Source organism: Rhea americana, unplaced genomic scaffold, assembly GCF_003343005.1.
Source record: "Rhea americana isolate MKP2758 unplaced genomic scaffold, rheAme1 scaffold_300, whole genome shotgun sequence".
Taxonomy (NCBI): Eukaryota; Metazoa; Chordata; class Aves; order Rheiformes; family Rheidae; genus Rhea; species Rhea americana.
In genome coordinates, this window is record NW_028186425.1 from 371,906 (window position 1) to 395,429 (window position 23,524).

Genomic DNA, 23,524 nt, shown 5'->3' on the forward strand with positions numbered 1-23,524 from the left:
CAGGCAGTAAAAAGATGATCAATTAATATCGTCACATGCTCTGCATGATGCTCTCAACTAACAAAGAACAGCACTTGCAACTTCAGATCAACAAAAGCTCTCAAGTGTCTTTATTCACCCAGATTTAGCATGCATCTAAATGTACAAATAAATCCAGCTAACCTGATGATAATCTAAGCACACACCTAAAATGAAATAGAAGATTAAATGTTCTTCTGCTCAGGACAGACTTCACATCTAARGTCTAAGACTTCCCTTTCATTACATGCCTTTCAGTGTAAGACAGAATCACACCACTGAAGAAAAGGAGTAGAGTGAAAGAGGGCCACACTATGAATCACAATTTATTTTATTGTCAGTGTCTTATCTTTAAAACATTCTTGTAGGGAAAGAAAGGGGAAAAGGCTCAAAAATTATTTCAAAAACACTACTGCACTRGCTGTCTTCAAGCAGAAGCACGTTAATCATTTCTTGCCCACTTAGTACTGAAAGTAATTGTTTTGGAAATATTCATTTCGCAAAATTATGAGAAGAGTATAAAGTGAGTGAGTCAAGTTGAATTTAAGTCTCATTTTTCATTTGCTTTGGACATGCTATCTTGACTACCAACTTCAAGGAAAAAGAATGTCATGTAGATTAAGGTATATTGATTACGCAGACAGCAATTCTAGCCCAGCAATTTGAGATTTCTCCAAGGGAAAGAAAAGAGATGGTATTTACAGAAACTGCTTCTAATGAGAAAACCTTAAGGCAAGGAAGGGAAACCTGAGGGCAGTGAGTATCAATTTTTATAGATTATAAACAACTGTTTGCTCTTTTTCTTTTATAATTGCATTTCCTTTTATATCTACAGTCCCTATGCTCCACATTCTTCCATGAAAATCCATTGCTAGGCTGTGGTAGCCAATGTTGTTTCATATTGCAGTAACGATGTGCAAAGCATGCTGACTTTGCCGTGGCTCACTTCAGCAGGGGCAGCCTTAAACTTATCAAAGAAAACAACAACAACAAATTGTTGTTGCAACCCATGTCATTGATGGACTCTTCCTTATTCCCTCATGATTTGAGAAGGATGAGCAGAACAGCTTTGCACAGAGGTTCGTTATGAAGGGGTATTTAATTTACCATAGAAAAGAAACATTCTGCTGAGAGTGCAAAATGAAACAAAACGTATGGCACTGCAGAGGTAAATTTGCTTCAGAGAAGGCACCTAGCCCAAGGAAATCACTTTTCTTCAAAAAAATGCTAGGTCTACCGAGTCCTCCTGACAAACCAATCTTGCTGAATGTAATTATGGAGAAGTTTCCCTCGTTGGCTCAGCAGCTGTGCCAGCAGCRCTCAGAGACCCAACGTGGGTCACTGCTCCTTAGCAGAAGCTTTCTGCAGACGTAATAAAYTCACCCCTGCAAATCTAATCCCCATTACACTCTCTTCGTGATAGCTCTGTAATGCTAAGAGTGTGGAAAGCTCAAACTCCTGGGGTAAGCAAGGGAACTTGACCGTGCAGCTGTTCCAGCTTCTAATAGCTAATAGCAGGCTTTGTACGTATTGAAGTTGCCTTCTTCAGATATGAAGTGTTTGCAGTTCCTCCATTATGAGAGAAAAAGGAGCTTAAAAARAAGTAGAAAGCAACTGTAATTTAAAGAATTCTCTGATCTATGCTGCTGCTAAACYTGCATGCAAACAGATTCGCATTTCATGGACAAGGAACACTGATAGAGAAGAATGAAGTAAACAGCCGTTTGCCAAATATATCTTTCTAAAACAGTTTGTCAGAAAATGGCAAGTTTGGCAGAGTGAAGCAACAGGAAAGGACAGACATTCTCACAGTGTCAAGTTGTTATTTACAGAAGTCGAACAAGAAATCTTGCAGATGCCCTGTCTCGGAGTGGCTCTGATACAAGCCTTTCACTGACTCGAGGCCAGCCACGCTCCATTYCAGCAACTGCACAGCCTGCAGAAGCATTAACGGGAATTAACAAAAGCCAACGGTAGTGACAAGGTAGACTGCCCTACTGTAAAACAAATATGTGCTCCCCCRAGGCAGGTTTCTTCTTCCATTCACTTTTCGATTGACTAACGTGTGGTGCATCTTACAAAGACAATTTTGGAGCATTTCACAAACTTCCCCCCCTTCTGACCAATGTCACCAACTCCTAGAGTCGTTCGTCCCAGCAGTTCTCTCGGATGATGCCAAGGACCTCACATGAGGCCACCATGCAGAAATTCTTCCAAGTCGCCAACTATCTGGCCAAAGTGCAGCCCTGGAATTAGCTGTGATCTCACATGCAGACACAGAAATAATTAATCTGAGAATAACCAATCTAGTCTGATACCTCAAAACTCAAAGAATTTCTGCACCAGTACTCCTATTTGGCCTACCACATATATTTTTAAATTATACATAACCTYGATTTAAAAGCCTCCAGATGACAGAGAATCTGCCAGCTTAAAACAATTTGCTCCAAAAAGTACTTCTCCTTTACCATTAATCAGGTGTACACAGAATAGCTTTTTCAAGAAAGGTGCAATAGGGGAATGTGAATGTTTTGTGTCATCTCTCTCTTCACACCACACAGAGCTCAGAACATACTTGTACAGCTACCTCGAAGATTAGTTGGCTCATTCAGGCAGACAAGGGTAGACCCTTAAGACGGTTAAGTGATTTGGGGCAAGATGATCATCCGTCTCTTCTCTGTCCACAGTTAACTGTTCCCTATCCCTTTCCTGCGCTGAGGCTGAGCTCTCTCAGGGGATCAAAATAAACTGAGGACCAGGGTCTTCTGAAAAAGCAGCAGAGACCCTGCTTTCTGCAAGAACAGCCCCCTTTCCAGCATAGCTGGGAGCATCAACCTGCTCCCCCAGCTTCCAAGTGTTTTAAGAAACTTTGCCTAAATAGAGTTGATAACATCAATGTTCCTGCCACATGAACATGCTGGTTTTTTCATTTTGCATATTCTATCTAAAGCTCAGCAATTCAAACAGCAGGAAAATCAACCAACAAAGCCTTGTGGTAAGCTAATAAATCRTATCATGTATCTACACTCAGATGGTTGTACAGAGCATGACAAACTTAAAAAACAGCCTGCAAATTTYTAAAATGAAATGGTTCTTGGTGTTACAAAGGTCAGCCATCTGTTCAAATGTTCATGTTATATTTAACCCAACCTCTCTGCTTGTATTTCCTCTCCAGACTCAATGTACTCTCCAAGAATGAGAAAATACTGTTTAAATCACAGTAGTTAGACAGCTCTCTTCTTCCACAGAACACTACCCACAGGAAACCCATTTTTGTTTATGACAGACTAAGGAAACAAAGGACAATTCCAAAGCAATGGAAATACCCGTACGTTATCCAAGTCTCACAAGACAGCCAAAACCTGCAGAGAGCTAGGATTTCTAATGAAATTAGGAAGACAACTCATCAGATTCTGAAACCTGCATTCAATGCCTCAGATTTCCCAGAAGGTCCCCAGTATGCTCATTACCTCTCCTTTCCAACTTCTGTTAAGTTTAGCAGCTTTGCAGGGCTCCTGGAAAAACTAGAGAGCATTATAACGTTCAACTTCAAACTGTCATTTTATGACATGGAGGGCTTCAAAATGAAATGTGAGTGGTCGTAATAGAATTCACATACACTTCAATGGAATCGTCTGCTTAAAAATCAATCAGAATTACTCAGCAAGCAAGGATAAGGGGAGGAAGCTATAAACCCACGCTTATAGAAGATCAAGGCTGAATTAAGACAGCAGTTTCTCCATTGTTAAAGGTCCAAATTACTTTCTTCTTCACACCATCTGACATTATTATTTCCATTGTAAACTCTTGTTATCTCCACTTCCACTTTCCAGCATAACAAAGTCCAGTCTCAGTTGAGCATAACTAGATGTGATGGCATCATAAATAACACCTACGGCAATACCACAGGAACATCATAGTTCACCTCAGGAAGTATGTAGGAGACTTCCTGCCCATTCCCAGCCAGTATTATGCAAGAAGTAACAAAGGCAGCAGGACCTGTCCTGAGCCGTTTGGCAGCCAGTTGAGATAAGCAGTCTTTTTTTTTTTTTCCCTGCCTCCTTTAAGCAACATCCCAAAGCCTGGCTGTATTAGACACACACTGCGATTTCTGGGAGGCCCTCACTTGGTCAGTTCAAAGCTAGTTTCCACAGAGGTGCTCTGCATCTTCTTCTGATGGATGATGTCCTGGGGACTAGAAGGCATCATGTGCCATCCTGTGTGTAGGTCCAGGAAGGTAACCTGGCTTCCCAGTGCTCCACCTGCTCCCCCTAAGAAAAGAGCACTTGCTTATCTTGTAATGTATGTGCCAGCAATCCCAGCGGAGACATTGTCATGGCAGGACCACAAAAACATCTAATGACACAGACCTACCATCATGCTGAATTTCACTTAGACAATTTCACTAACAAAGAAAATGATCTCTGCTGTTCAGCATCCTTTCACACTCAGGGTTATTCTGTCCTTTTCTCTGTTCCTTGTAACAAAAGGAAAAAATAAAAGGATGACGTGTTCTGATAAAGTTTAAAGGGTGGGGGAGAGGAGCAGGGGCAGAGACACACAGACAAAACACTGTTTTCAAGACAAGGCCAAGCCTGAACAGGGGAAAAACCACAAGTAAGCACAAGATGTGAATGTGGACAGCTGATAAAGGGGTGTGCAAATGAACAGCCCTCTGCAACCTGCAAACTGTCTTGAAATGCCTCTTCAAGGAATTGGCCAAGGCACTTCAAAGCATAGGTAGCCTGTGTGCATCAGGGTCTTCCTAGTACTAAGGAAAAGACAGTTCATTCATCGTAGCACCTCCTCTTTTAGGTTGTGAATGATGACTTCAAAGGCAACAAGGCAACATGCTGTTTTACTGTGCATCATTTTGAAAACAGCAGGAGTTAGAACATCCAAGAGGTTGTGATGGAGATAYTTGGATACAATTCTGCATAACAGAGACATTGCACAGAACTCCCTACYGGCTTAAGTACATCTGAGCTTGGAAGGAGAAGAGTGTGCCCATGCTGGCTTGAAAACCCATCTAGAAACAACGTGTGAATACCTGGTATTTCAGGTGGCTTAATTCAGGGGAATTAAGATAAACAAATTATCTAGAAACACTGCCATCYGTCATTTTCTAACATCTCCGATTGAAAACCTAGCAAAAGCCTAGTAGTCTGACCTTTGGAATGAATGTGAAAGCACAGCTACAGCACCAAAACAAAATATTTCCCTGTTTTTAAAAGTCAATAGGACCCGTATAATTTGAAGAACTGTAGCCTAAGGGAATCTGTTTCACTGCAGAACTGTTTAGGCAGCTGCCATTAGTTTAAAAGTGCATTTTTGTTTAATGACTGCAGTTTCACATTCTCCCAGTGCCATGCATCATAACTGTCATCTCTAACCTTAGATTTATGAAAGCATCCAGTCGCATCATTGTACTCACGGGTAGGTTGGCATTTCCATTATTAAACTACTACTTGCAGGTTTTGACTTGCACGCATGCATAATAAACCCTGGATCCCACCGCGACATGGAGGGATCGATCGTCTGGCGGAGGCGGACGTAGCCGCGCTCGTGCCGTGCTGCAGGGCACCGGGGACCCCAGGCAGAGCCACCGACTGGGTGGAGACAGTGGAAGAACCCGGTAGCTTAGAAAACCGAACTCTTCAGAGATCAAACATATGATTTCTAAAAGCACATTGATTCAAGAGAACAATCTGAAATAATTTCTCAGGTACTTGACAAAATTTAACATTCAGTAGCTTCCCACTTTGAAGCATCTTCTGTACTTTCCATCATCTCTCAATCCTCAATTCAGGTGCCATTTTTGCAGGTAAAYCATCTCCCGAGTATAATGGTGAACAGGGACAATTCAATCCTCTTACATGAGAATCTGAGTAAGCAGCAGAACTTGTCAAATATATTTGGTCAAACTTAAAAAGCAAAAACAAAAACCCAGAGGAACACCAAAAGAAAAAGCTCTTTTCCTCAAATTCAACATATTTAAAAGACATGCAAGCCTCAATGAAGGTAATCACAGTATATTCTGAAATTAATCTGTTCTAGGTTTTGAATCTTGAATCTTTGAATCTTCTGCACTCTTACATAAACATTAATTGCACTGCTTGTTGCAGAGTTAGAATATTTCATTATAAATCATAGAGATGATTTTTTTGACCCAGAAGAAGACTTAAAAACCAATTAGCTTTATGATTCCGATACAAATAATTAAACACAATAATTTTATCATTCTGACATGTAGGTAGTAACGGTATACAACAACAACAACAAAAGAAACATGACAAATTCCTTAATACATGCCTTAATACTGACAGGTCATGAATTAATCTATTGGTGGCAAATACCCTAAAATGAAATTTTCTCCACAAATTATACAAATTCTCCTTTTTCTGAATGTGTTTTTCTGGTATCTTACTCAAGAAAATGTCAAGTTACATTGTCTCCCCAATTAGATGAAGATCAAACTCAAAATTTTTAATGAAATGAAAATTCCACATTTTAATCCACTTCAGATTCACCACATTTTGTGACCATGCTCCATTTGCTTAGGAAATCAGGATAAAGGCAATTAAGTCATCCAGTAAGTATCTAGAAATTAAAATTTCTCCCATCTCTTCTGTAAGAAAGCAGAAATGCAGATATTGTCGAGGAACTACATTTTAGTTCTCTTCCAGCTCCCTAATCCCGATGGTTCATTCTTGACATCAACAACATAATCTAGAAAAGAAGATGGACAACTATATTTGTTTTCCTTGTCAATCTAGAGCGGTTTCCCAAAGCAGAGCAAGCATAAGCTACTGACACACTGGCACAGCCACATCTGCAGCAGGAATCGTATCAGTGCCAACAGCTAACTTGGAAAAAGGCAAAGCCAATCCCTTAACTGAAGCAGTTACAGCCAGGAAAACTTTCAAAAATAGGTTAGGATTTTGACTGCTAAGAAACAAGATCTCTYGGTAACCCACCGACAGTACTTATGCATCCCAAGTGCTTAGGGAAAAGGAAGCAAAGCTGCCAGCTTAACTCACAGACGCTGATCTCATGCAAAGAAACGCAGTCTGCACAAAGGCAAAACCAGCTCGCACCCGATGAACGACGAGCTGGGCTTCACCAGAGCCTCCTGCAGAACAGAGATGCGTGGATCCAACCGCAAACGAAGACGAAACGCTTGGTGTTCGCGAAACAAAACAAAAACCAAAGCAAATCGTTTAAAAGGCAACAGACTCCAGGCCCCCGGCTGCAGCAGGAATGCAGCAATGAGGCTGCAGCAAAATGCTGAGACCTGTAAGTCTGTGCACAGCTAGCTGGTTGAATGGCTAACTTTGCTATCCAAACATTTAAAAATAGTTAGAATATACATTAAAAGCAAGTATAAAAAAGGGCGTAATGAAAGGGATTTTGTTGTTCTTTTTAAAAAAAGAAAAATGCATTAGACAGGTCCATATATGACAGATTTGTTTGTTTGTTTTTCGCCTTTACTTTAAAAAGAGCTTTCAAGTACTGTTTAGGACTTGGGGACTTTTTTTCTTGCCTTCAAGCCTGGCACTTCTGAAACCCAGGACACATCACAGATCAAAATCATTCACGGATTTTATTATGGCAAAATTGATAATTTATGTTCATCTACCCTGAACTGCATAACGGAGACCAGATTTCATCAAATGATTTCTGCATCTAATTCAACAGCTTGTTGTTAGCAGGGAATAGGACTGAAAGGCTTTAGAGAAAGCCAGCTGCAGCACTGCACTGGGAGACCTGCAGCACCTTCACAAGCTACAGCTTCTAAACTCGCCGTATAATGGAAATGCTGCACAGCCCATGCTTAACTTTGGAGTCCTGCAGCCATCAGGGCAGATTTTCTTTCTTTCTTTCATTCTTTTTTTTTTTTCCCTGTGTAAAGCAGACCATAAGTAGTAAATGAAAAGACAGACTTGGTATACTTGGTAATAAAGGGAAAGCTGTAACGTTAATCATTAAATGGAGGATGGAAATAGATGGAAGTGCTTATTTTGATTTTTTTAATAGGTTGAGGTCCATTATTTATGTATGCTGATACTCACAGATCTGGGAGCCAGACTAGAGACAGCTCCGTTTGGGAGCACAGTGGCTTGATTTTTGGCAGTGACTTCTCACCGCTTCTCCAAGCTCTGGACCCTTCTGAAAAGGTGGTGGTCCTCGCGCACGGTGGGTGATGCTCGGGGCGCCCTGCAGCCGGGCTCCCCCACCCTGGTCCCGCACGGCGCCAGCTGGGCCGCTTGCAGATGGCTCTCAGGGCGCTTCTTGGGCTGTCCTCCGTGCCAGGGCGTACACCTATTTTTGCTTTATCGGGGCTCCAAGCCCCGGTGACCAAGCAGGGTGACCAACAAGAGAGGAGCAAATCCTTATGCAATTCTGGYGCTTCTCACCAAGAAGAGCAGGGCTGGTCTGAGAGCTACAGAGGGTCGAGGAAGAGCTTAACCTGAAGCATTTTCCAACAGGCAGAAAGTTCGGCATAAACCACAACACACTCCTATTTTATTCCAAGCCTGGCCAACATCACCGAGGTGACATGGAAATTAAAGAGTTTAATAACTCACTAAATAAAAAGAAAGAAGCATGGAGTTCACGACTAGGCTTTGCAGCTCTTGATATGGACAGCATTTGTATAGCCATTTTTTTTTCTTTTTTCTTTTTTTTTTCTTTTTTATAAAAATAGTAAATCGTATTACCCCCATGCTGCAAGACCAAAGATTCGCAATGATACCTTAATACAGATTAAATAAAAATAGCACCACCTGAGTCAATCTGAGGATGATAATGCCTTGTAATCCCGCACTATTAAAGGATGAACGTTTGTACAGCAGTGAATCAACACGAGATACTTGCACTAGCTTACRCTTCCTTTTTTATGCTATATAACAACATTTATACAAAATGTAGAAGACAGGTGGTGTTTGTAGGAGGAACAGTACACAAAGGAGAAAACAACACTGTCTATTATAGAATAAGCCAAACCCCGGACCCTGCTATCCTCCACTTCTGTAATCTTGGCTAGTAACTCATATTTTTAAAAGCAAGAACTGCTTTTAACAGGTAAACAAGCTAACATACTGACTCTCAAAAGTCTGAACTTGTGCATCAGGCACACACACAAAGCCTGGRGGCATTCAGACAGAAGATTCATTCAGAAAAACAGGAACAGATGAAGAGCAGTGTTGCATGCCCATTCTGCTTTTTCCTTAAAATCCTTCAATGAGTAAACAGCACATACAGAAAATAAATCAACAACAGAGCATAAAAACACCTCAATAGTCAAAATMCTAATAGGATCTATTTCTAATAGTAATAAAAGGAAAGAATCAAACATAAATTTTAAAATTCCTGGATACAGGAAAAGGAGAGGCTTTGATTAGTGATACGTGGTCTCAAACATAACAAATAGTTCTGAATTTCTTTGTTATATGAGCCACTTATGCGARGTATTTCATTTGGCATCGTGCTCCCCATTGGTTCTTTTATGTAATGTTTCTCAGTTCATTGCACTTTATTTTTCCTGCTGCGGTACATTTGCACATATAGCAGACATATGGCCCTTGCAGGGTTTTCTTTTTTTTTCTAAGAGGATTTTATCAGACTATGGGGAAAGGTAACACCAAAAGCTAAAGCCAATGAAACTTCTCCCTTTCTTCAGCACCTGAAAGCAGGAAACCAAAATGTAGCATTACAGGTAGYTCACACCATGCGAACTGACTCAAACCACTTCCCTCCCTAGGCGGGCAGGGGGATGGYGCTCCCCAGGGACACGCGGGCAGCGATGGAGGGAGCAGCCACGCACACCCTCCGGCGGCCACCGGGCTTCCCCGGGTTCCTTCAGGCAAGCTCCAGCCACGGCGGGCAAGTCGAGGCACATGTTCGGTTTCTCGCATCCCTGTGGGAACCGCTCAGGGCCGGAGCGGCGCACGGGCTGCACGCAGGCGAGCTGGGTACCGCTGCATCGCCCAGGCATGAGGAGGACCCGGGCCACGGCGAGGGGCCACCTCATGCCCAAGCATCCCCCCGAGCCCAGTCCCTCCAGCGAGAGTGCAGAGAGGCTCTCTTCTTTTATTATTTTATAATTTTATTATTACATCCCTCCCTGTGGAGCCTAGACGCTCCCAGAGAGAGCAACCCCACAGGAGCTCAGGGATGGGGACACAGAYGGGCAGCGGTGATGCCCAGGTGATGGAGGACATCAGCATGATGGAGGTCTGACATGCTGACAGCGGAGGCAGAAACCTAGCAAGGATTCAGCAAGCCGCAACACACGGCAGTGTGTGGCAGAGGCAGCGCGGAGAGGCACAAACACGGCACATGACGCCGCTGCAAGTGCAGGAGCGTTTCTAAATACCTCCAAGCCCTCCAAGCACCAACGACCACAGCTTTTACTGATTTCTGTTACAAGCAACACGTAGTCCTAAAGCATCTTTGCAATAAAAAAAAATATAAAAAAAGAAGCCCCAAACCTCTAACAACTTCATACGACCTCCTCCTCCTTACAGTCACCTTTCCTTGAAAATAACGGTTGAACATGTTTCAGCTCAGTTTTCAGTTTAGAAAAAAAGTCTCTCAAGTTTGATAGGGCAAGTCTTTCAGTTGTTGGTTGCATAAACTTTAAATTTTCTATTTCAAAATTCAAGGATTTGGTTTTCTAGCTCTACACTCCACTGCTGAATCAAAAGTCTTCATACAATCCAGAGCACCAACAGCCCCGTTTAGCCCACTTACATGCAAACAATAGGCTGWTTCTGCTATTCTTCACTACACATTTAGAGCCACCTGTCCTTCACCTCTCACAGTGCCAATCTGCTCGCTCTCAGCTACACTATACAGCCACCTCCTCAGATACTTATCCCTGCATGTATCTTGTGGAAATCTCCTCCAAAGCCACTTTCTTCARTGTTCCAGAGCTGAATATGACCTCCCAAAACCAACTTCTGCTGACAGGGTATTGGAGAAGCCCAAGCCACACACAGGCTTTCCACACTGTTGCTAAATGGTTTTGGTGCYGCTCCTTTTCCCACATCCATCTCTGTTCCCCATTTACTGTTACATTTTATTGCAGCATGCAACTTTTGTTATTCACTCTGTGTCCCTGGGTTGGAAGATACTTGTTTAAAGGCTACACCAATGTATGTATCAGCCTGTATGTATCAATGTTATTGCAGTGACACCACTGCCTTGATATCTAAGCTACCACCTATCTTCTGCATGTGCTTCAAGGCTAAGGCAGAAAATCCTGGGACCAAATTACATTCACATCCACTATGCACAGATATCACTCCACAGTCTTCTGACACAAAGCTGCACCAATGCTACGGTCAAGCTGTGCTCAAGGCAGCAGAAAGAGGCCAGGGATGAGGAACAGGAGATCCCAGTGCTGATGACAGTTTGGCCATCCTGTTCATGGAGGCCCCAATGTGGTCAGTGGCTGGTCCTCCAGCCACTCTGCTGGCAGTGGCAGTGACAAGTTTGCCTGTGCCCAGAGTGATTTAGGTGCTTATAGGCAGAAATACAGCTAAGTAGCTTGCTCAGTCAGAGGCTGTGACACCCCACTAGAAAAACCCTTAATGTGTGCTCCCACACTCCCAGACTGGGACCATTGCCTTTTCCATTTGAGCATACAGCTGAATATGATGATGCACTTCAGGCTTCATAAAGCACACCAGCGTGTGCAGACTGCCAAGTTTCTGCTGTCAGACACCATCAATTCCAAGCATGCTCGATTTGGGTAAAATTCAACATTATTTTCAAGCACTTCTATATTTTTAAGGTGCTATACTTCGCTCTGAAGCTACTCCCTGTGCCATCAGCTGCACACTGCATTCTGAAAAATGCTCAAGCGACTCAGCCCTCGTCTATTTTCAGGTCTTTCATTTACAATATGCCAAATAGGAACTGACACAGCAAGACCACCATAAACCTCCATATGAAAACCATATGCATTACAGAAGTACCTTAATACTAGTACGGATTCTCAAATTGGAACACACCATCTGTATGTGAAACAGAGGCGAAATAGGGAGCTTAAAAGTAGCAAAACCGTGATGTATAAACACCTCTAAATCCTGTTCGCAAAAGTACCTCAGGAGCCCAAGCCTTGCTGAAAGACCGGAGGACTTTTGTGGTTTTGCAAAATACCATCTGATGGCACTATGAAGGAGGAAAAAAAMCCAGCAACTATAGCAAGTGCATATATTTTTGAGTATTAATAAGTTTTCCACTTATAGCCTATTCAGATGTTACCTGAAACAACAAGAAAAGAAAATCTTATCATACATAAAATTTAAACTGACAGTTTTAAATTGCCTGGCCTTTAAACCTACAACATTACAGTCACCAATCCCATACTCCACTCTGCCCTGAGGAAGAGAAAGTTTGATTCATCTTTCAACATCTCAGAAAGATCAACTAATGATTCAAGTCCTAATATAGCAATTATCAGGACAAATAGCATTCAGGTTTATTACAAAGATTCATGGTATCTGCAGGGAGGGCAGCGGAGAGGAGAGGTTCATAAGCTATTACTCACAGGAACAGTTGCAAAAGGAACAGTTTGGGCCTGTAAAATACACGTTTTATGAAGACACTCCTCAGTCAGAAGGACCAGCTAACTACATCTATTGCAACCATCAGTGCAAATTCTAGCAGGGTTGATTTAGTTCCCCTTATACAAAAAACATGATTAATGGAGTTTATTAGGTAAGGTTGTTTTGTTGATGTAAAAATATAATTGATAACAAATACATTTAAGATTTAAAGATTTAGATTTAAGAAGCATTAAGCAACAGTAACTTTTTTGACCAAGATGAACACGTACTTTTAAGTGGGCACAAGCACAGTACAGCATACCAACCCCAACATCCTTCCCTGCCCCAAAAAGAAAGTGAACACAGTTACATCTTAGCTGCGCAGAGTATGGATACTTTGCATTAATCCGGGATCAAAAGGCACCTTATCTATGGAAAACATATTATTTGAAGAGGAAAAAGTCCATTAAAGTCTTTGGGCATTCAACTGTAGTTTATTAGCCAGTCTGAACACATGAGAGCTCTAATAGCTTATATCCTGCGCACTAGGGAAATGCAACTAAAGAATAAACTTCCTGAGCAATTAATGTGTAATGATATAATTTTGTTAATCTCATTGGAAATAATCTAGAAAGAGGAAACAGACTACATATTTATCTAGAAACAGCAAAAAAACTGAAAAGGGTACCACAGAGCAGATTCCTAGTTTGTATACCCTGGAAAAGACCAACTCCACCAGAGGAAGAGAAATTATAATGATTTACATCAGTTTTAGAGGTAGGTCTTTAGCTATACCGCAGTAACATCAGCATTTTGGTATGAATCTTATTTTTCTGCAATTTTTCTTCACTGCTTCAACATTTAGTCTACTTACAAATAGGAAACCAGTAAAACACATACATATGAAATAAACAAAAGTTTGGGGTACAGGCAGGAGCCAAATCAGCCACACACAGCAGAGATTAGAGGGAGTGATCCAGGTTATTTAAAMCTTTAGAAGTTCCATTCCATTAGATTAAAATAGAAGGTCAGATTTTTTCCCTAGAAGGTTGCTCTCTGAATGGAGAAAGCTTTGTCCCACTGGACAGTATAGTCTTTTAGTACAAAATACAGCATAATCTGCACAGATTTTCCCTGGTGAAGTCAAATGTTTAAAAATACATATGCAATATTTATTTAACTAATCAACTCTCAGGAAATTCATTCTGGTGCAGAGGTAGAGCTTAATATTTTGGTGCCAAACCCCTACTCATGCGCTAAAATTAAAATGTACCATAAGCTCAGCAAATGGTGAACTTCTGCACCAGCTGCAGAATAAATGTTGACATTTATATTTTCTATTATACTTATTAAAAGAGCACCATAAATGCAGTAGGATTTGGAAAGTACTCACCACCTATCTTGGAACCTCTTCAGAGAAAGTCCACAGGGCTCAATTACCTGAAGAAAACACAAAACAAACATGCTTTGCAGCGCAGCTTTCTTTAAAGTRACAACCTCTCCCTTCTCAGTCTCCCCTCTACAAAACCAATTTCCCAATTGGAAAAGAAACTAAAATTAGTCTGAACATGCAAAAACTCTGGTTCTTACTCTAAACTAAGCAATAATTGCAACTTTGTTGCCTTTTTTGCATTTTATTATTTATCCTGAAATAGAAGACACCTCACATGTTGAAAAACGCAGACTGCTCTCAAGTTTGGATAGCAAATTCTTATGGCATTGAAAAAAATCTACCCAAACTATTCTTCCTGTTTAACATCTTCCTTCAAAACTTATCTCTCAAAATAGAGAAGAATCAACTTCAGATTACATCAAAATGCCATAGCGGAAAGGTTTGTTTGGCTTATACCTCAAGTTATTAATATGCTGAGATCTAAGAACAGGAGAAAAGAAAGGATCTGAAATAGGGGGAAGCCAATTTGAAGATTGCTGGAGCCATTATACACTGCTATGAAAGGATAGAAATCACTTCTCTTTCTGACTGAGTATTCTTCTTCAATAAGCAAAGTATAGTAATTTGCATCCCTTTGGCAGCTGCCAGCTACAAATCCTGACGGTTCATCAGCACTTACGGAATCAGCGCTAAGAGCACTAGAAGTAGTTCACCTGCTCCTACAATTCACAATCTCTGAAAGTCTATGGATTACAAAATAAAAAATAAATGATTCGCTCCTATTCCCACCTTCCACAAAGCCCCACGGCAGACAGAACTATGTGTAATTTCTCCAACTACTGCACAGATACAGAAGGCCAGGAAGCACCATTCCAATCCATCCTGCTGCCTATGGATCCACTGCACCCAAAGCCCTCTTGACAACTGTCTGATCCAGTAACTTCACAACTTCTACAAGCAAAATCCCAGTTAGCTGTGACCCAACTCACAGAAGCCTCTAGTCCACCACAGGATGCTGCTCCAGACACATGAACCATTTGGTCTATCCAACATAAAGCCTCAATCGCAAAGGCACCAAAGCTTCCCAGCAATCTCCTCAATGGTTAATCATCCTTAACAAGCAGGAACTTCTTCCTCTCATGATACCATTCATTCTCATTGTCCCTTGTCCTAATCCCTACAGACATGTAGAAGAGGTTTTGTATTTTTCCCCTCACAGCCATCTTTCACATATTTCAAACCCATTATGCCATCCCTTAGTCTGCTCTCCAGACAAACTCACTGCACTCATTTCCATCTTTTATTTCCAGTTTTTCAGATCCCTGTTCTAGTCTGCCTCTAAGCAACTGACTAAGCACTGTGTGACCCATCACAACCCTAAAATGCTTTTTCAGTGGATCTACTCCCTAGCTAGTCTGTACAGCCAACTCACTCAACAGGATTTACATTAATATATCATTAACTCCTGCAGATGTGAACGCTCAGACCTCCAAGTTCGTTTTCCAGTTTGCCAAAAGTTATTCGAAAGCCTAATCCCTCCTTCCAAGTGCTTATAACCCTCACTAGTGTGGTGCCACCTGTTCACTCCGAACACCTCTTAACAGAAGCATGAATTATCATGGTGATAGCTTACAGACCCAAGCCATGAGGTCCACTTCTGCAAATCCCTACTGAAAACCTGTTTCGAGTTTGATCACTTACCAGAGCCGATCCTGGAGTACAGTAGTAAACCTATTCTGCACCATCCRTAACACAGTAGTTTCACCAGGACTTCTTTTCTCCAGTTTCTCTGAGAATATCAGAACTGTGCTAAAAGCTGAGATTGGAATATATCACCTACTCTTTGCCTATTCACAGGGCCTGCTACCCTTCCATAGAAGGAAATTAGTGTGTTTGACATGATTTGTTCCAAASTAATCCATGCTGACTGTAACTTATAAACACCCAAAAAACACTCACATAGGAAATTATTTATTAGCTTTCAGAAAAATACTATAATAAAAGTCAGACTGACTGTACTATAAYTCCACCTCCTCCCCTTTAAAAAACTCAGTACTATATTATTGCTGTATCATTCTTATGGAAACTCACAAATTCTCCACAGGTTTTCAAATATAATCATCACAAAGAAAATAAAATATTCAAAGTTAAGTAGTGAGCTTAAATTGCATGGAAGAGACAAGTATTGCAGAAGTGAGGTCAGGTCATGCTGCTGCAGCATGGGACCATCAGTCACCCCTCTCCAGAGGGGCCTTCTCCACTGACCACACACGGTCCTAGGCCACTAGCTTTTACTAAAGACCTAATCCTGCAGCGCACATCCTCCCCAAAGCTGCGGGATGAGTTCAAACACAGCTCTCTACGGTACAGAGTACACAGGAGAAGTTGGGGGAAACACTCTTAAGTGAGTGCTTCCTAAATTGTTTTTTTCCTATTTTATCCTGATGTCTTTCCCCTTCAGTGCACGTCTTCTGCGCACAGGAAGGAAGGGCGAGACTCCATGAAATTTTCTATTACTCTCACTGGGCAGGCACTCACAAACATCGCAAACTGGCAGCAATACAACCATTTTAACAAACAATTCTATGTTTAACATCTTTTTTAGGAAGAAAACCTGCTATCTTCATTTTATGAAGAAATGAACGCTAACCTGCCCAATGAAACCCCGTGGAAAGGCTCCAAAAGAGTTGAATCAGGTCAATGGCAGGGCAGGAAACAACCCAGAAGCAATTCTGATGCCCCCTCTGTGAGCTGTTGTGCCTTTCTTGTGCATGTCCCACTCAACCTGAGCTGATTATCTGGCRCACCAAGATTACCTGGTCACTATTAAAAACTACATGCCATTTCCCAGGCCTCAACTAGATTCTGGAGTCCAAAAGACTTTTGGAAAAAAATGGCTACTTAAATTCTTATAATCATACAAAACCTTTGCTCCAACCCTATGGAGCAGAGGGTAACTGGACAGCAGAAGTTAATCTCTCTGCTAACAGAGCATGAAGAACTTAAATCCACTGTCAATTAAAAGTAAGGTATAATTGAATTAGCAGAAGCAACTTATAGTAGAAATTCAATTACAAGGCAGAATTAAAGGAAGGGATATCAGTAACTTTTGGAGGCTGAGCAGGAAGAGGTGTGTACATCAATCTACTACTTTCAGGGCTGTCAGCAAAAAACCTTAAGGAGACTGGTCCAAAGAACAGCTTGCAAAGCTCATCCTCGCAAAAAAAGCTTCCTAGACAGACCAGAGAAACCAAGAGGACAAACGCTTTCACTTTGTAACTGTTCCTGCTCCCTCCTTCATGGTTAACCTTTCAGCCCCAAATCACTCAGATTTCCTATCACACAACTGATTTGTTTTGCTTAGACCAGAAAGGCCTCTAATTCGTACTTGGAGCCTTTTGCCTCCTCGACAGGCAACACATATTCAGCAGAGAGGGTCTGCCTTCATGCTGGTGCCGGTGCTGCCAACCCATGCTGCAGCCTACACCYGCAGCACTGAAGCAGAGGACTTGCTGCACAGCACACACGTATGAGCTGTCACACTCTGCATGGCCAATTGCCCAATAAAAATCATACCCTTGCTAACTGCAAACACAGTCCTGACTGCCAGTGCCAAGTTCTTGCTTCAGATCACAGTTTAAACTATCTGGCAGGTGGAAAATTTCCGCACGATGGTCACCAATGACCCATCCTCACCACTCCCCTCTGCCTCATCCATGAGCTTTTTTAATTGTGCTGTATTCCTAGTCAGGCCAGGCAATTCTTCGTGGTAGGCTTGGACCAGCCTTAGCTTGCATCAAAGCAGTTGCAGGCACCATTTTTTCTGGTTTTCTCTCCAACGTGATTTTAACTCTTTTCCTTTGCTTTACTGTAGATATTATTTATCAAGTAGATTTCTTTCTGCTTCATGGAGGAGCCTGAAGTGTTGTAGGCACTTCTCTTCCCTTAATGGCCACTATTTTACCCTCTCCTGTTCTAGCCTCCATTTTTCTTTTACTTGATGTTATTCTTAATCAATCTCAGTGCTGATTGCTGATAAGGCCCTCCCACACCTCCAAAGTTCAGCTTTCATAACTGCATTAAGACAAATCGATACTGTTATTAGCTTGCTACCTTTGCGAACGGTGTGATCTGCCTGCAAGCAGTGTGTGCAGCAGCAACCTTTCTGCTTGTACAGAGATGACCTCCAGCGCTATATGAAATCTATGCTCTCAATTAGCAAAGCTCCTTCATTTACAATTTCTTTTTCAACTGGAACCTGCTGTTTTACAAAAAGTAGCTTTTTCTTTTTCCTTTTTCTTTTAAATGCAAACTGATGAGGGCTTGTTGGACACAATATTCTGCAGTCTTCTCTACTTGTGGGTAGCAGCACTCAAGGACAGCTGAGAAACAACTGTGCGACCACCATTTGCTAGCCTCTTCCTCTGGTCACCTACACTATACTACACTAGTGGGCTCATCACCCATCACTGCACTCCATCTTTGACTATCACTCTGCTGCAGGTGCTTGGGGATGCACCAGGACTGAGGCCATTCCAGAAGATATACCTGGTGTTGAACTGCTTGAGAGGGTCCTCCACCCATCCCTTCTCACTTCCCTTTCTGTCCCTGACCTTTCAAATTAGCACGTTTGAAAGACAGCACTCAGAGCCCCCCCCCTCCCCCCGCAGGTCTGAGCAGTCCAATCTAGCCAGGTAAGCCAGGGTTGAGCCAGGTAGCTCAAACCACAGCACAAGGAAAGTCATCCTACTCCTTACAGAGGACTATATCATTCTTCACAAGCCAGTCTTATGGATGCTCAGACACCAAACCTGTGACAAGTTTCTTTGTTTTCTTTAATGCCCCCAAATTACAGAAGAGATGTCAGCCAGTTCACCCTGACCATCAAAGGATTTTCACTACCTGAGCTCATTTTCAACCTGACTAAATCCTCAAAATCACTTATTGTGCTCAAGGAGATCCAAGCTAGCCCAGATACTGTTGCAGTTCAACACAGGCTAATTTACTTCGGTTCCTGGGAAAGTTTTGCAGCCCATATTGAGCTCCAAGGTGCCACAACTAAGGATTTAGACACTGGCTAATTTAAAAGCTAACTGAAGTACCCTCTGCAATACCCCTGCAATGACTCTGGTGTAGATATGCCCTCACAAACTGGTAGTGCTGAGATTTCTGCTACAGATTGAACTGCTGTCCCTCCTTTCTCTGCTTTGGATACTGCTAGTAGCAGTACAGCCCCTTTCCTTTTACCATTTCACCTAAGCAACATCCTTGCAACATCCCCAGAAAGGTATTATAACCCAACTGCACCAACRGGAAACTAATGTAAAGAGACCATGCAACTTCCCAAGGAATATTGCAAGAAGCACGTGTTTACGGCAGAGATTGAACTTGGCTCCCCTGAGCCACAGAATAACCATAGGTCCATCTGCTTTGTGGCCCTATACCTGCTCCCTGCTAGTCACAATTTTCTTGACCAGAACAATAATGCACCTCAATCCATACACATCAAAGTAGGCACATGCAAGACAAACATGGTCACACAAACCCCAAAATCCTTGCAGAAAGTTCCTGGCAGTCATCATCGTTAAGCACCACTTTCACAATGACAATTTTTAGCCAGACAAACTAATGAAGGAACCACCAAGCACTGGTTGCATCAGGAACCAGCAGCGGGGAGGCGGTCGAATCATTTCTCAGAGACTGTATTTGCCTATTTGGAGCACCATTTGCATCTACTGACTAAACAGGCTGGGGGTTCCCAGGCTACTTTGATGCTCTAAAATAGCCTGCATTTCCAGGAGATAGCCATCTCCTGTCAGCTTTTTGTCTTCAGGTTTTCTCCCCCTGCAGTTCATTTGAAGACGTTCCCAACGTATTTTTTTGCAACTTCAAGCACGTTGCAGCATCACCAGCACCTACCAGCTGCTTGCCAAGCAAGCCTGACACTACTGTAAGAGTAAAGTGAAGTGAAATGGCCAGCTGAAATGGCCAGGTCCACTTTTCATGCAGAGCCAATACAGAAAAGACCATGAGTATATCATTAAAAAAAAAGAGAAAGAGAGAGAGAGAGAAAGAAGGAAAAGCAGGAAAAGCAGGAGGCCAGGGGAGGTGAGTAGGGCTGTTGCGTTTGGACAGGAGGATAGAGGGGTAATGTAATCTCCCCCTAGTTCCCTGGAAAGTTGTTTTGCTTTGGTTTCCTTTAGCACTCAGGTATATCAAGTAAGTTAGCAAGCCTTGAGAACACGATGAGACTATTTACCTGGCTGCATAAATATAAACTCTCCTCCTCCATGTAACCAAGCACGTTGCATCTCTGATAGAAAGACTATATTCAGAGTTCACTCTCCTACACAAGCAGGAAAGTCACGCTTTAGCTCTGAAATGYCAAAAGCTGGGATCACAGTAGTCAGAAATCCTAAAAGATGATGCAGCCTATTCCTTCAATTTTTATTGTGAAATTTTGAAGAAATACTCCAAGTGGCACTGCTATGGTCCATTATATTTTTGCTGTATGCTGGAGCTCCCTCTTTACAGCACAGAAAACATATGTTAGCCTAGACCTAAATTGGTAGAAGATTAGGTCCAGAGTCAGTAACTGTTGTTCCAGCTCCAAAAACCCACGCACTCTCAGCATCCCTGAAGGCTTACTTGTTGAACACAGCTATAATGCAGCAGTTAAATCATTGACGGAAGCACGGCCTGAAGTGTGCTGCATGAGAAGCATATCTCTGACTGATGCTGTCATAACACAAAAAATTATCTGTGCCAGATCCAGGAGAACAATGGGGAAACTAATAGAAACAGAAAGAAGCTTGTGCAAAGGGGGGAAGAAAGGAAAAAAAATGCAAGCCAACAAGGCCTATAAYGAAATACACCACAGGTGATTCTGGGATAGATTAATCTTGGTGGAGACAGAGGCAATTCCACTGGCTTCAGAGGAGTTTTGCTCACTTTGACCAAAAGCTGAAGACGGCATTTTCACATTATACAACATCTCTGGCTCAAGTATTTCCCACTAAGGGACTCTGTCACAAGTTGGTCCTCAGCATTTGGCCACTGAGGACACCTGCRCTGTGATGCCCTGTTGCAGAGTGGTGAGGAAGCCATGTGGGTATCAACAAATAACCACTGCAGTTCTTAGCTCAGATTCACATAAGCAGAACTATTTGGCGTATTAAACACATCCCAGACTTGGGTTCCACATAAACAGCTAAAAGGAAATCACAATGGCATAAAGAGTCCTTGCAAATTCACAGTTAAGCAAACTTTCGCTAGGAGGGCTCTTTCAGGACAGCACCAGCACTAAAATGAGAAGCCAGGTTCAATTAACTTGATGTTATTGCATAACTGACTCCAAAGGCAAGTTGTATAAGGTTATATACTGCACAAAACTCCTCTAGTACCTGTTTATTGAAGACAGATAGAAAGGCACAGCAATTCTAGCACTCTAGTATGACTAAACACATTAAATTTTATTAAATCTAATTTAAAGTGTCAGAACAAGATGAATTATTTTCTCTTAAACATTTTTCCCTTACTGAATTGCATTTTTTTTTCTTTTAACAGGCAGTTGACAAATGCTGCGTACTGCCTTGTTGGACTTGGACACAAATGATTAGCCTGCAATTAAAAGCACACAGGCAGTTGGGGATGGAACTGTGCCAGTTATTTACTCCATTTCCTCTTGCAAACTTTTTTCCTAATACGATTAACAAAACTGTGTCATTACGCATTCATTGCTCAGGAAGTTTATCTCTCCCTTCCCCTTTTCAGTTGCATTTCTCTGCTTCACAGGATGCTCTAAACTAAACATTGCATTCAAGTTATATGATAAAACTTTCAGAGGAACAGAGTGAATAACAAAGGTCATGGGAAGGAGGGTATCTGCTAAAATAAGATTTGCTAAGTAGCTGCACAGGGGAGAAACAGTGTCCACTGCCTCTTATTAAAGGGGACTGCAAATTTTTATCAGCTAAGATATCAAGTGGAGGGATATAACAAGGCAGTTAAGACTAAAGAGTTCAAAAACTTCCAAGAACTAAAAGAAGCTTAAATTTACCCAAAAAAACAAATTATAGTGATAAATGGTAGCAGAGATAAGGTGTCTCATCTAACCTTAAACCTGTCTGCATATTCAGGCCCTTCTACACTAAATAAAAAGTGGATTCCCTGCACTATCCAGCTATTTGCAGCTGGAAGGAATCTGCAACCAAGTTAATCCCTTGACAAACGCCTGAATAGGTCATTCATTCATTTAAAGAAGTATATACATTCTCACCTCTGTAATTACAGGCTGGAAGAAAAAATCCCTTGAAAACAAAACCAAACAGATACACTGGTGTCTCACTGACCCTCCAAAATGCTGGAAAAGCAACTTCAAGAGCAAAATTTCCTATATGCTTCAATCACTGCATTGCAGACTGTACAGTATCAACCTCCAGTAATGACTGACATACTAAAACAATGCTGCCACCGAGCTCAGGTTTAAACCAAGCCTAACAACGCCAAGTAGGACTCTGCTCAGCTGTCTGCACGGCTTCACCCTGGCAGCTGGGGCAACCTGGGCACGCACCGAGCGGCTGGCAGCCAGGACACAAGCCCGGAGCGAACTGCAAGGGAAAAAGGCGGCACGAGCATCCTCTTGCTCAGCCACCAGCCTCTGATGAACCACGGCAGCAGACGCACTTGCTCCTTCTCTGCCAGCCACAAGAACCAGCTCCTCCAGCTGGTGGAGGAGGACGGGTGGATGCGGTGGTGCGGCAGGCTGGCTGCTGACAGCAAAGCACACRTGCAAGCGAACTGAGAGGTATGATGCCGTACTGCTTGTAACATTTAAAAGCTGCCACTGGTTTGCCTTCTCACATAATGGCTCCTACGCCAGGACATACACCTGTTATAAGCTGCTGAGTGGCTATTAATATTAAATAGTCAGCCCAGACTTTTGTATGTGTACAGCTTGAGCTGCAGGAAATAAAAAGGATATTAAATTTTCTCAAAAACGTTTTTTTTCACTTTTGTGAAACTCCCCCGCAGAAGCAATGTAGAGCACTTTTGTCAAAAACATGCCTCCCTACCAAGTGTAAAAAGCCAGAAGGACCTTTAAAAAGAGGTATACAAGACCCCAGAGCGGGCCAAGGACACCAAACTGCAAACAAAACTTGGCAACAAGAAGCAGCTAATTCTAAATCTCGCAACATAGACGGACCTAACGTCTGGTTGTGAGGTGCCCAACCTCAGGAAGATGATGGCCAAGTCAGTTGCCAAAGAAAAAGGCCCTTGAATATGTCCTGCAACAGGCCACAGTTGTAAAAAAAGGCAAGCAAGGACATGGCTGCTTTCAAAAGGAATAATTTCAAGAGATTGCCTTGAATTATGCTTGTGAAAACGAGCATTCGGTACATTTACTTGTTTCTGTTACTATCAATTCACAACAGCTTGCCTCATTGAAGGCACAGGACTTGTGGAAAGTTGAGAATACACCTTGCTAAAGGCTTGCTAACAACCCAGACTGGAAGTGATGAGAGACACAGGCAAACGCCAGGAGATCTGAGAGAAG

The 23,524-nt window shown here is 42.2% G+C and overlaps 1 protein-coding gene across 2 annotated transcripts in view; it reads right to left on the reverse strand.

Annotated features, from left to right (window-relative positions):
- The window catches only part of HPCAL1 (hippocalcin like 1), a 50,715-nt gene extending 36,698 nt beyond the window's left edge, over window positions 1–14,017 (reverse strand). Inside the window, exon 1 of one of the 2 annotated variants that reach the window (XM_085309710.1) lies at window positions 13,969–14,017. The gene's annotated coding sequence lies outside the window, so the exon portion shown is untranslated. The remainder of the gene's footprint in view (window positions 1–13,968) is intronic. The other variant, XM_085309711.1, reaches the window with a different exon arrangement.
- Between the last annotated feature and the right edge of the window lie 9,507 nt (window positions 14,018–23,524).